Raw genomic sequence first — 14,477 nt, 5'->3', positions numbered from 1 at the left:
AGCGCTTTTGACTCCATTTCCCACACTCCATTTCACTTGCATCTCTCCGCCAATGGCAACACTAGATTTCCCGTCGCCCCTGCCATCGCCACCATCCTGCCAATCCCCCCCCACATCCCCACCCCCTGCTCCAAACAGCCACTAGCAACCTGAAACTACATTTCCCATAAGGAAAGAGAACACGCCTCAGACTTCCGCGGTGTCCGGTAACCAATAGGAGGTGCCGCAGCGGCCACGGTGTGGTAGAGAGTTCAGCCTCCGGCCCCTGTCAGGCCTAGGCGGGTTAGTGAGAGTTGTGAAGTTGAGAAGACTTTTGTGTAAAGTGGGGCGCCACGAAGTCACTCTGAGTCCAGGAGCTGCCGCATCGGCCCGGTTGTCCGCGGCTGATTAAGGATTAGCGCTTCCGTAGCCGGGGAGCTGGAGGTCAGAGAGGAAGAAAGCCTGAGTGGCTGTGGCTGGGGACTGTGGGACCGAGGGGGCCTTAAAGAGCAGGATGCTTCCGGGGCCGCCGTCTTTGGTGCCTAACTCCGCCCAGCTCCGCATCTGCAGGAGAGGGGGTGTTTGGACTTAGAGTGTCTTAGAGTGGGCGCCTCTTGCCTGGAGCCTCCGGAGCATGCTCTATTCTTCCCCCCACCTCCCTTCAGTTATACTAAGTGGTACTGCTCTCTACTGTAGGACTATGGTAGGGTTAGAGACGCTCTCCCCATTTCGTTGCTTGGAGGAGTTGGGTAATCCCTTTCTTCTCGTCTCAATTTGCAGTTCAGATTTGACATGAAGCTCCACGTCCTTTTCACATTTCCTTGGGAGGTGAGGGATTCCTTACTGCCTCTGGAACTTGACTTTTTGTCAAATTTCTCTATTTCTTTGATGGTGAGATTAAAAAAAAAATCAGCCTCTGATTATTGGCCCTCCTGAACTATGCACCCCCCTTCCCAACCACGTCTTTGAACTTTGAGGATTTCCCTTCACTTTTTAGAAGGGGTAGAAAGAAGAGGGGATATGATTTTGTTTTTGAGAAGTTCGTCTTTTTAGGTTCAGTGCAGTGTCCTGGTGATAGTAAAAATCAGATTGTATCTGTTTTAAACAAATGGGCAGTTTAAGGGTTTCCAGTAATTTGGTAGCATTGATATTGACAAACATTTGGGAGGGCACAGAATACAAAATGCAGTAGACTGTGAGAAACAGTGAACCGTTCTGAACATGTATAGACGGTCCAGTGGGGTAGGTCTAAGGGTATTCGAACATGAGTGAGGAGTTTGTGGAAGTTCAAGCCCAAACCACAATATTCTGAAGTCTTGAAACATCTGTTTTGTGGAAGAGGTGAAGTTTATTTTGGACTCCAAAGGAATAAAAGGAATTTTAAATGGACAGAGGAAACAATAATACTGGAGTTGGATTTTGGAAAGGGGAAGTAGACCAGATAGACTTGCCTGATTATAATGAGAGATGTAACTAGGAAGTATTGAGACATAATGTTGAAAAGCTTGGATTCCTAATAACATAACAGTTTGAATAGCTTGAATATTCTGTATAAAATAAATTAAAGACAAAAAATTAAGGTTGAGTGATTTTTCTTTTCATCCTAGGAGAACCTGATTTGAGATCAATTCTTGGAGAATACAAAGAAGTGTGGTGGTATGTTCCAGGTGTGAGTTTAATTTAAATCTAAGAAGAAGCTTATTTTACAGGAATTTTCTTTCTGGCTATTCTTAGCCACAATCTGTGGTTGTCAGTTTGAAAGCCTAGTGAGTAACAAATGCATTCGCTGTCCTTGTGCAGCAGATAACGTGAATTGTAATTATTTCATTGGGTGACAATAATGACTGCTATTCATGGAGCCTATATATAATGCCCCAGGCATCATCATAAACACCATTACATTACCTTAAGAGTTTTATGATGCACATATTTTATTACCCCCTCCCAAAAAAATCAGAGCAATTAAATACCTAGAGTCACATGGGTCCATAAGGACCTATGAGTTGGAATTTGAGTGTACATACTTTTTACTACTAAGTCTGTGCTCTTTCTACTATGGTTTACTTGTACTGATAGTCATTTTTGTTCTTGACTTTCCAGTTGTGGTAAGAACAGGTAATTGTGAGGTGTAGTTGATCATCCTGGCACAAACCCAAATGATTCATTTTGAAATTTTATGTCAGAATTTGTCTGTTGTAAAGTATCTGCCAATACCAAATTAGCTTAACTGCTGTTACAGCCATACCTAACTGTGTCTGCCAAAATTATAGTCAGTATGCATATTTCTGGATTATATGAATCTCTTTATGAACTATGTCTTACCTCTAAGACATTTGAACCCAGACAGTACTTTGCAATTTATTTTATTTTTTAAAGTTTCCCAGGTCACTAGATCTGCATGTCCTCTACCTACATGAAGAGTTGGAAATGTAACTTCTTGAGGTACTGTAGTATCTAGTATAACCAAAACAGTTACAAAGGACTGTGGAGAAATAGACAAAGGAGTACTTAGGCCAGAGAGAATCAAGGAAAGGTCTTACGTGAGAAGATGACATGACAAATAGGTCTAGAATGATAATGAATTTTCCAGGCAGAGAACAGTAGAGAGGATGCATTGCAGACAGTGTGGTCATTTCAAGTCATATAATCATGCAAAAGTAGGAAGTTTGTTCAATATTGACAGATTCAGGGTGGCTGGGTGCATATTATTGGGGACAAGGAAGTTGTGATGGTCAGAGAAGAGTTTTAAAATATATGTTGGAGCTAGTTTGTGAAGAGTCAACTGCTATGCTAAGAAATTTGGATATGTCCCTTTATGTTTAGTGGCTCTCAAAAAAACTGCCAATGTTGATTACATTATGTTCCCACAAAGATCAATTTTATTAGTTATATATTTGAATGTGTCTTATAAAGAACAAAATTTAATTACTTCATCAAATCTAAAGTTACTTGGGATTTGATTTCATAAAAATAGATAAGGAACCAGTCTTAAGTTGATTTAAAGACAAATATTAAGTAAATAATAGTATGAATATGGTAAAATATCAAATTATACTCAAAATAAGTGAAATTTGAGAAATAGTGTTGACAGGCAGTGAACAAATCATTGAAATGTTTTAGCAAAGAGTTCCACAATCAGACTTTCAAATGTAGACAATGACTCTGTGAAGAATACACTGGAGGGAGATCATGTAAGTAGGATATGAGTATTTACTTCTACAGAGACCTGAGAATAGTGACATATTAGGAGACAAAACAGATTTGAGAGGAATTTAGGAGGTAAAATTAGTAGGACTAGGTAAATGTGAATAGTATTATATTAGTGCCAACAGAATTGTTTTAAGAATCTATATGTATGACTTATTTGCCTGTATTATTATTTGTATTATATAATGAGTGTCCTATTCCAGAACATGCTATGCTCCTATGTGCATTAAGAATTTTTGGAGGTTGCTACTGATGTTCAAGAGTGGGTTAATATTCCATAAAGTCCTTCCTGCTTTAGTATCCTTGTGAGGCTCCAAGACTCAGATGAAATATCAGGACAAGGAAACCTTTCCAATAAATATTTCCCCACATACACATAATATACACATTAATTAGGCCTCATGTTTCCATAGGACCCTACACTTTTCTCTATTCCAGCCTGAACCACATCATAGTTTGTCAGTCTGTGAATGCTTCCATTAACTGTACTAGACTGTGAGCTCCTTGAAGACAGGGACCAGATCTCATTCATTTCCCTATGCATAGAATACACGAATAGTACTTGGGACATACTAGAGACCAAATAAGTGGTTATTAGATGAGAAAAAAGGATCAATATATTCATATGAGCATAACTCAGGTCTTTGGCAGCAAAGTTTTAAGCATATGAAAAATCAGCTATTCACTACGTTTGCTGCTTGCGCTGAATGAAACAGTCAATTTAAATTCTCATACTTTTGTCATTTTCTCCAATCTTCCTTGGTTGTCTTACCTTTTTTCCTCATAATTTACACTTGTTTGTTTAACCTGCCTACTGCTTTGCTCCTCTTGACAGAGTTCATGTTCCTTTTCCCCTGATACTTTCCTAGGAAACATCCTTCTTCTCTACCTATCAAGCCCATTTGATTTCATCCTTGGCATCATTCTCAAATCCATCTCCTAGTCATGACACTGCTGTGAGACTATAATTTAATACAGCCCTTCTAGATAGCAGTTTATCCATATGTATCAAAAATCTTAAAAACACAATATAGCTTTCAGGGCTGAGAATATGGCTCAGTGGTAGAGGGCTTGCTTAGCATGCAGGAAGCCCTGGGTTTGATTCCTCAGTACCACATACACAGAAAAAGCCAGAAGTGGCACTGTGGCTCAAGTGGTAGAGTGCTAGCCTTCAGTAAAAGAAGCTCCGGTACAGTGCCCAGGCCTTGAATTCAAGCCCCAGGACTAGAAAAAGAAAAAAGAAAAAAAAGACTATAGCTTTATATAGCTTTCAGCCTACCACTTCAACTTCTAGAGCTCTCTGTTTCGGAAATAAGCATGATGTTTCCAAAGCTTCAGCTCCCCGTAAGCCTATCCCATAATTGTTCATATTAATGCCAGAGGAAAAAAATAACATCACAAATGTCCAATACTAGAGATGTGATGGAATAATTGTGGTACTATTGAGAAGAAAGCTGTATTTCTAAAGTTTATTATGTGGAAACATGTTTATTACATATTGAGAGACAATTTGGGTCATAAAACTCTCCACACAGTATTGTAGGTCCCATTTTAAAAACATGTACAAGCCCGGCACTGATGGCTCACGCCTGTAATCCTAACTACTCAGGAGGCTGAGATCTGAGGATTGTGGTTTGAAGCCAGCCCAGGCAGAAGAGTCTGTGAAAGCTTATCTCCAATTAACCACCAGAAAACTAGAAGTGGCGCTGTGGCTCAAAGTGGTAGAGAGCTAGACTTGAGCAAAAAAAGAGCTCAGAGACAGCACCCAGGCCACAAGTTCAAGTCCCATTACCACTAACACAAAAACCCAAATAAAAATAAAACAACCATGTGCATATTTCACCCATGTCAAGTATATATGTACACATGGGGAAAGTATCAGGTAATGTTAGATACAAAATATTAATAGAGGTTTTCTAAAACTAATTGTATGCATATGACGTTTTTCTGACCTTTTCATATCTTTCTTTTCTATTTATTTATTTATTTTTGGTTGGTTGTGGGGCTTGAACTCTGGGCCTGAGCGCTGTTCCTCAGCTCTACAGCTCAAGGCTAGTGCTCTATCACTTGAGCTACAGTGCCACTTCCATATCTTTCTTTTCTAATAGTTTACAATGATACTTTTTTTTTACTTAAAAAATACACTGGCTCATGCCTGTAATCCTAGCTACTCAGGAAGCTGAGATCTGAGGATCACAGTTCAAAGCCAGGCCAGGCAGGAAAGTCCATGAGATTCTTATGTTCAGTTAACCACCCAAAAAGCTGAAGGTTGATCTGTGGCTCAAGTGGTAGAGCACTAGCCTTAAGTGAAAAAGCAGCAACAGTGCCCAGCCTCTGAGTTCAAGTCCCCAGAACAGCAAAAAAGAAAAGCAGTTATATAAGATGCTTTTCCTTATCCATCCCTATTACCATTGCCTGAATTTGGGGCATGCCTACTACTCAGGACACATGCATCACTTCTAGTCTGATTTACTATTGCCTCCCAATCTTTTTTCCATAGATGCTGATAGTGATTTTTAAAAATTGTCTTTAAATAGTTATACAAAGGGGTTTCAATTAAACATGTCAGTTTATGAGTACAGTGTATCTTGGTCGATATCACCCCATGTGGTTTATAAATCACAAATCTGAAGCTATTCAATCTCTATATAAAATAGTTTAAAGCTTGCACAGTGTTCTTGAGACAATATTAAAACATTGTAGACCAACTTAGAATTAGTTCTCTGCTTTCATTTTCAGCATCAATTTTTCCTCTGTAACTTACTTTTTCTTGGGATTAGGCCAGTTCCAGGCATATAAGAGATGTATAGTTAATATTCACCAGGTATTGATGTTGATTTTATGACAATCTACAGATCTCTCATTTAATATTACATATATAATCTTCATATTTTGCATGTGAGGAAGACAAATTTGAATAAATAAAATGAGAAGAGAAATGTTCATGATAAAAGACATTTTCAAATTTAATAAAAGGCAGCCCCTCCGATACAACTCAACCCTCTTCATCTTCCTGCTGTCCCTGTTGGTCTTTGTGTGAATCCAGACTTTGAACGTTCTGTTGGGCAAGTTATATGTGACTACAGCATAACAAGATCAGCTTTAGACATGATACTATCATGTCACATGGTGCTAAAAATGTTCGTGTATCTTTCCTTTGTGTATCTAACACAATGCAAAAGAGATGAAATAGCTATAGCTGCTCTGTTTCTCTTTCTGGTTTGAAATTCTATGGGAATGGGATTGTCAGAAGAGAGCTACAGAAAACTGGGAGAAAATTGAATGTATGAGAAGCTGCATCTCATAGGAGCTGATGTCACTGGTTAATTTATTTTTAAAATGTCATGTAGATGTATTTTTCAGCAATCTGTCCCCAGGGAAGACCTTGGTTGAATTCTACAGTTAATCCTATTTACAGAATACAGCTCATGCATGTACTGTATTCTTGCATTGTTAAGTGATCTTAGACATATGTAGTGGATTACCATAATAACATACAGTTGAGTGAATATGGAATACAAAATTTTCTCTTCAAAATGTATCTGTGGTCCTATTGTCACTGAGGAGCTTAGTGTGTTTTCCCCTTCATTTTCCTTACAAATAACACCCATTCTGCAAAAACGAATGCTCTGTAAAGCACCGAAGTCCTAAGCAGTCGTTTCTGATTAAAACTTTATAAGGAGTTAGCTCTAAGTACTCCAAAAGAATCTGTCATTCTCCTGCTCTATTAACAAAAGAGTTCAACATTGAAATTACGGTGTTTCAAATCATTCAATGAATTATTATTAAAGGCATACCATGTGAAAGCACTCTTAAGCGTTACACCAGATAATCATAAACAATACCTCTTTCAATGTAAGAGAGAGAGAGAGAAAACATAGAATGAGCAATTAAAAATAAATGAAAGAAGATATTAACCAGCTGACCCATGATATAAATGAAAATTTACCCAGCTGACAATTGGAATTTGTCCCATTTGGGATTTATCCTGTTTTTCCTCCTGTCTCTTTCCTCTATGGGATATCTAGGTACAAGGAGCTACCAGGTAGCTGGTAAGCAAATGATCTGCTTTTCTGTTTACAAACAATATTTGAGACGGAACAGTGGCTTTCTGTGCATCCACCCGGCACAAGCCTGCTGGTGCTGTTGTGAGAGTTATGATTGTGTCAGCTTTTCCAGGGTTTCTGTCTCTGCTGCAGAGATTTGGCAGATATCTCAGACAAATTTTATGTGTCTTAAATCTTCCTCAAGCGAGGCTTGGCTCTTAGATTTATATGTACAAAAAAAGTGAAGTGTTTACCAGTTTGACATTTTGGAAGATCAAAAATGACTTCTTTAAAAAAAATTTAGCATTAGTGTACAGAAAGGGCTAATTGCTTTTTCGCTACTTATTTTAAACAGCCCTAATGTTTACTTCTCAGAAGTGGCTACTAATGGTATGTCTAAAGATTTACCTTCCCTGTCAAATATTGCTCCTCTTTTTCTTAAATACAAAAAATAAAGTTTTGTTGAAATCTTAATTTTTCCTTTTTTCTCTGCTCACAAGGTATAAAACATTGTAAGGTGGGATCATAGTGAATAGATTGGTTATCTAGAAGGGAAAAAAGATTTTTTTCATTATTTATTTTCTTCTTTTCTGTTTGGTGCTTTGTTTTTCAGTGATCTCATAACATATTATTCCTTGGTATAATAATGATAGGTAAGAATAACAATTGGAGAACTTTCAACTCAGGGTTGGTTGAAAGGCACAGAACACAATGGAACGTTGGGCTGTAATTCAGGAATTTGGAACATTGCATGGCAAATGTTATATAAACAATATTGCTTCAGTGTTGCTCTGTGAAAGATAAAGATGGGGAAATCACCAGAAAGGGCTCTTATCCACTCCAGCTGCTCTTCTATCAGCAACAACTGCAGCGAGAATTTCTTGGCATAAGAACTGTCCCACATTAAAGTCCCATGACAGATGCCCTCCTACCATTTCTTCTTCAGTCATGTCATCAAACACACCTCACTAGGCTTACATTGGTCACATACTCCTCTACTTTTCATGTTTTCAAAGATGCTGAGTTTGAATTCAAAGGACATTTGATATTCAACCTCACTCCGTAAACATTTAAGTACATGTATAGGACCAGAACTTATGCTAAGTATTGGGGATATAATACAGAAGTAAAGCCATATACAGGTAGGTGGCTCACACTTGTAATCCTACTTACTCAGGAGGCTGAGATCTAAGGATTACAGTTCAAAGCTAGTATGGATATAGAAGTCTGTGAGACTCTTTATCTTCAATTAGCCAGCAAAAAGCTAGAAATGGAGATGTGGCTCAAGTGGTAGAGTGCCAGCCTTATGTGAAAATGCAAAGGGAGAATGTCCTGGCACTGAATTCAAGCCCTAATGCCAACACACACAGAAAGACATAAACCCTGCCTGCCTTTGAAGGAGTTCATAATCTAGAGAGGGACCAACAAGCAACCTAATAATTATATTCCAATGTGAAAGGTGTGCAAAGAGAGACATGTAATCAAGATGCTCTGGGGCCTGGTGAAGGGAAATTATGCCAGTATCCAGACCAGAGTCTTACTATGCAGAACGTAGTTGGAGAAATGGCTAGCAAAGACTTCAAGCAGGGGGAATCACTAATACATGCAAAGCAATCATGTATAAATGGGTAGTTCTGCAAAAGGTAAATACTGCATATGAACAACTGGAAGTTTAGGAAAAGGAGAGAGGGTAAGAATATGGAAGGGTGTCCTACAGGCATTTAGTGAAGGAAGCTGATTCTTAAGAAGCATAGTCATGCCATGTAGGTTAGGGATAAGCCAGCACAAGGTTTAAAATGTGGGAATAATATGAATGGATTGGAGAGTAGGCTTGCAAGGGGGAGGAGTAACAGGAGATGGAGAAAGTCCACTCATTTTGTTTGTTTTTTTTTTTATCATTACTAAGTGTAAACAAACTTAGGGTCTTGTGCTTGCTAGGTAGATACTCCCCTACTTCAACCATGCCACTAGTCCTTCTCTTTTGTTTTTGAAATAACATCTAAATTTAACTTGGCCCAAGCTGGCCTGGAATAGTGATCCTCACTACCAAGTAGCTGGAATTATAGGCATATACCACCATGCCCAGCCAGAAACTCTAGTTTTCAATGGCACTAATCACTTACCACTGTACAGCTTTCTCTCTTTTTTTCAATATATAATGATTCAAAATGATGACACTTTGAACAATTCTTTCCTTCTGCACATAGAACATACATTCTTGTTACTCAGCTGAAAATTCATTCTTCCCAACTGAAATTAGTGATCCCTGAAGTAACTGGGTTTGATTATCATGAAGGAAATTGGAGTTTCAGAGTATGCCACCGCATTTCAGAAACATATGAGGTTTATTTATTGTTTGCTGAGAGAGCAGGGGTGAAGGAAGCACTGGTCAGTTTCCTTTATGAGAGAAACGGACAGATGCTAAAGATATATCAGGTAGTGGCTGCTTGAAAAAAATATGCAGTATCCAGAATACTAGAAATCCCTATGTCATAGTATGTAAAATAGATATAAGGGCCAGAAATATATGAATTAAAAATGCATTCTGAAGTTCCTTGTAAACCCATACAAATTTTACTATCTAGCCAATCAGTTTTACATCATTTTCTTTTCCTGACTCAGATACCATAAATGGCTTCCTGTTATCCATAGGATGAAGGCCAAATTCTTCAGCCTGGCATTCTCTGCAATCTGGCTCCATCTGACCTTTCCAATATTTATTCTTCTGTCTTAATAAAACACTGCTCTAGCCAGTTACCCTTCCAGATACTGCTTTGGCATTCCTTCACCTATGCTGTGAGATACTCTGGGCTTATTTTTTAACTCTTTGAATTCCCTGTAGTATTCAACATGTTCTTTTGTATATACTAGAGCACCCAATGTGTAGCTATGGGTTATTTGCCCATCTCTCACTTTTCTTTCATTCTTTCCAATTTTTCTACCACTATGTACCTAGTATGTTCTACTAAAAATGGAAACTAAGACCCTAAGTAAAATGGGTCACTATTTTGAGATACTTTTAAATATAGAGAAATTGTAATAGTCATATGTGAAGTCTGTAAACTAGCTTTTACAGTTTTTCTTAGTTTGTTTTATACTTCCCTATATGGTTATTTTCCTCTGAAATGTTTGGGGTATAATTAGCCTTCTGTATTTTCTCAACCTTCTATGTGAAAAATTTCAAATAATTTAGAAAAGTTGAAAGAACTATACTGTGAATACTTCGATACTAATTAGCATTTTATGTTGTGTCTTTTTGTCACCTATCCATTTATACTCCCTTTTCTGCATTTCAAATTAAGTTGTGAAATATCAATACACTTTTTCTAAATTCTCTAACTGAATTTCGTTAGTGTAGTTTGTGTGTCTCTGAAATCAATGAGATCTTTTAGTTACCCTTGTATTTGCTGTACTATCAAACTTCTAGACTACCTGTGTGTTTAGGTTCTGTTTGGTTATGTCTCTTTGACTAAGTAGGATGTTCCTCCAATTTTTTTTATCTTGTACAATACCAGGCACATATTCCATAAATACCATTTGATGTTGATTAGCAGAGACAGAGCTAGAGGTGGGACAAGAAACACAATAAAACCAGAATAAACTGAAAGATTGAAGACCACTAGTAAATGGGAGGATGTGAAGCCAGGCCTTGAAGCAATGGGAGAAAAAAGCGTGCTCAATATGTACTTGCTTGTCTTCTACCTCCTAACTCTTTAGAAGTATATGTTTCTGGAACATAGGGACAATTACTGTCCAGAGGACCAAATGACAAATCTCCTCATGGCTAGTTAAATGCTATCAGTATTCATGTTCCTCCATGAATTTGCTTATCTACCACAAGATGGAGCTTAGTTATGGAGGGTGTAGGTGGGCCACTGGAAGTCTCAAACTCTGTTATAGCCAAAGATCATTTGTTTCCTTTTTCTTTATAACTTTTCCTTTTTTGTTGTGTTAATTAAAATACAAAGATAGCTCTAATCTGCATTTATTAAACTGTCATTTGGTACCATGTACAGGGTTACTATCACATAAATGGCTCTTTCCAACAACCTGACAACATAGGAACCGCTTTTTCCATTTGCCAAGTAAGAAGATTTAGCACTTAACATGGTTTTGTCCACAAGCTAAAACTAAAAAAACTCAAGTCTTCCTGCCTCTGAAACCCAGTACTATTACACCACACTGTCAGATAACATTTTTTAAAAAACCAAGTATACTTGGAAGGGAGCCTATTTTCACTGTATGGACTCGGCATGTGATTTATTCACTAAGCAAGTCTAGTTGGATCATGGAATTAGGAAGTGTGCCTTCAATTATAATAATATTGGTAGAGTAATGGTTTGAGATTACCTAAATTCAGTCCCATTCAATCCATTACTTCCTGTTTGAGTGACTAAGTGATCATTTAATAACAGTAAGCCACTATTTTCTTGCTTATATAATGCAGATAATAATACCTAGTACAAAGCTACATTGTGAGGACCAATTAAGAAAATTATGTAAAATATCATACCGTGTCTGACATATAGTAGGTGCTCAGAATATTCTAGATCATTCTTAATCCTTTCTCTTCCTTTCTTGAGACCAGATTACTCATATGTAGCTTTCACTTGGGGAAAATAAGCTCTTTCTGAAGGAGGACATTCTTTCTTTAAAAAAGGAATATTAGCTTGATCATTTCTGAGGCTGAGCAAGATCAGTTACCAACTCTCCTGTGAAGCATATTTCAAGATAATGTAGGAACGTGAACACTTAAGAGTTTGAGTGGTATACCTCTCTGTCTCCTGAAGATTAAGAACAAATTGGGACATCCTTTGTTTTTCCACTAAATTTCACAATTGCCATAGACGATTAATTGATAATCACAGCCCAGCCATTTCCAGGCAAGCAAGGTGAGGCTAAGAAAGTAGAAGTGACTTGACCAAGGTCAAATATCAAATCAAAATTGCTAAGAATCAGTTCTTATTCCTTTTCTAGTGTTTATTCTTTGGCTCATTTAGGGGCTCTCAAGCAGGGTGAAATCAAGCTTTAGAGTGTACTTTTTACAGGAGCTTGAGCTGTTTGAACTCTTGGGGCATGATGCAAGTTTGATTAACTCAGAAAATATAAAAGTTTTGTTCTAGTTCAAATCATTTCATTTGTTTTTGTTGTCTCCACACTCTTAACATTTCTATTTTGTGGAGGTTTAGCAAATCAGTGTTGTTTCTCTCAGTTTATGGTCATGGTTTGGTTCAAGTTCTTGGTTCTTTGAGATCTTTCACTGGGATTTTCGTTTTTGACAAAATACCCAGAATTTAAGGTGGCTAATGACAGAGATTCATTTGAAAAGATCAGTCAGGCTTGTTGATGGCTGCTGAGGTGGAGCTGCAATGGCTTAGGAAACCATTAGTGCTTACATTCTGGAGCTTGAAATCAGGATAATGGAAACATTGCAATGTTTCCATCCTGCTCACTAGAGTGGGATGCTCTGGTGAGTTTGTTCTCATTCTTGCTAATATGTGTTGAAACTTCTGCCTCCCACCTCATTGCCTTTTGAGACACTCTGTCACTCATGGTCTTGATAAGATCCTTACATTGTAATTGCAGGAAAAAAGCTAACAAAAAAATTATCTTTCCTGTCCTTTTCTCTTGGAGTGACCTTTCTGAAACATTTGGGGAATATGAATTTCAAGCTCGAATTTGTGGAGGAGATAGTTTCAATGCCCAAATAGACATTGCCTTCTTTCTTACCTAGTAGCACACTTGCAATACTACAAGTATGAGGCACTGGACCCCGATACTATTTTTTGATTGGTTGTGGGACTTGAACTCAGGGCCTGGGTGATGTCCCTGAGCTTTTTAGCTCAAGATTAGCACTCCACCACTTTGAGCCACAGCTTCACTTCTGGTTTGCTCGTGCTTAATTGGAGATAAGAGTCTCACAGATTTTCCTGCCCAGGCTGGCTTCAAACTGCAATCCTCAGATCTCAGGCTCCTGAGAAGCTAGGATTACAGATGTGAGCCACTCGCACTCAATTGTGGCTTTTGAAGCCTTTAGTAAGCCTTGTTTTCAAACCTGAAATTGGGACACATTTCTTAGTGGCCACTGTTGCCCCATGTGAGGCTATGGTAGAGGATTATAGTAATGAGGACTTTGGAGACCTGTGCCTGCTTCTTTGGTTCTCCATATGCCAGGGGAGACTGATTTCTAGTGTCAGAGTAGCCAGTACCTTTTTGATCTTTTGTTCGTTTAGCTAGATGGAAGGCTGGATTGCAGCTTTGGAGGTGCAAGTGTTGTTCACAGTATGTCAAATGGCCAGCACTTTCTAAGAAGGTGGTGAGATTTCAGATACCAGCAAATAGCTTTGTGATTAGAAAGGAAGTCCCCACTTTAGATTTAGATTTCTTTTCTCTTTTTCCACCCCCTATCCCTGTTTTTTTGTTTTTTTTTTTTGCTGGTCCTGGGCCTTGAACTCATGGTGTGGGTGCTCTCTCTGACTATATTTTTTTTTGCTCAAAGCTAGTACTCTACCACTTGAGCTTTTCTTCAAGTTTTTTTTAGGGGGTTGGTTAATTGGAGATAAGAATCTCATGGACTTTCCTACCTGGGCTGCCTTAGAAGCTAGATCTTTAGATCTCAGCCTCCTGAGTAGCTAGGATTGCAGACATGAGCCTCCAGTGCCTGTTTTCTTCCCCCTCTTAATGGCTCATTTGGTCTTAGCTACCAGTCACCCACCTAGCCTTTTGTGATTCATATTCACTTTCCCCATTGATTTAGTATAGATTTTAGATATCTGTTTTCCTGGCATTTTCAGTAGTTGCAGTGACATTCAAAGGCCAATTAGAAAAAGTTTTCTTTTTTCTTATGAGAATTGGACTAAGTACTTGTTTGAAGACACAGATGGCATTGGAGGGGGCCAAGAGGAGCTGACATCTGATATTCCTCATATAACCCCCACCTTTCTTTTGGCTGCCTCCACTTTGGCCCATGTGGATGGACACACACTTGGGTAACCACCATACAGATGGAAATCAGGACATGTGGGATTTGGCTGAACCAACGGTCCCCAAACATTGCCTGGATCACTTAGTGCCCCAGGTGTGGCCACCCCAGGACTTCATGTGCTAAAATTATGTCCCAGTGTAAGCCAGCTGGTCACTGTATATATAGTATCAAGGCAGCTTGGAGCCTCATAACACATGACTTTGGATTTTTATCTTGTGGATTTTGTTTAGCTAATCAACGCAAATCCTTCCCCACACACT

General features: G+C 38.4%; 1 protein-coding gene across 4 annotated transcripts in view; it reads left to right on the top strand.

Annotated features, from left to right (window-relative positions):
- Positions 1-222: 222 nt before the first annotated feature.
- Enox2 (ecto-NOX disulfide-thiol exchanger 2) overlaps positions 223-14,477 on the top strand; it is a 331,459-nt gene continuing 317,204 nt past the window's right edge. For 2 of the 4 annotated variants that reach the window (XM_042682456.1, XM_042682454.1), the window contains exons 1-2: positions 223-423; positions 1,587-1,635. The gene's annotated coding sequence lies outside the window, so the exon portion shown is untranslated. Of the gene's footprint in view, positions 424-1,586; positions 1,647-14,477 lie in introns of all 4 variants that reach the window. The other 2 variants (XM_042682455.1, XM_042682457.1) reach the window with 2 other exon arrangements.

Source organism: Dipodomys spectabilis, unplaced genomic scaffold (genome assembly GCF_019054845.1).
Source record: "Dipodomys spectabilis isolate Male_0828 unplaced genomic scaffold, ASM1905484v1 ptg000071l, whole genome shotgun sequence".
Classification (NCBI taxonomy): domain Eukaryota; kingdom Metazoa; phylum Chordata; class Mammalia; order Rodentia; family Heteromyidae; genus Dipodomys; species Dipodomys spectabilis.
Note: the sequence above shows the minus strand (reverse complement) of the source record. Positions and strands in the feature narration are given on the sequence as shown.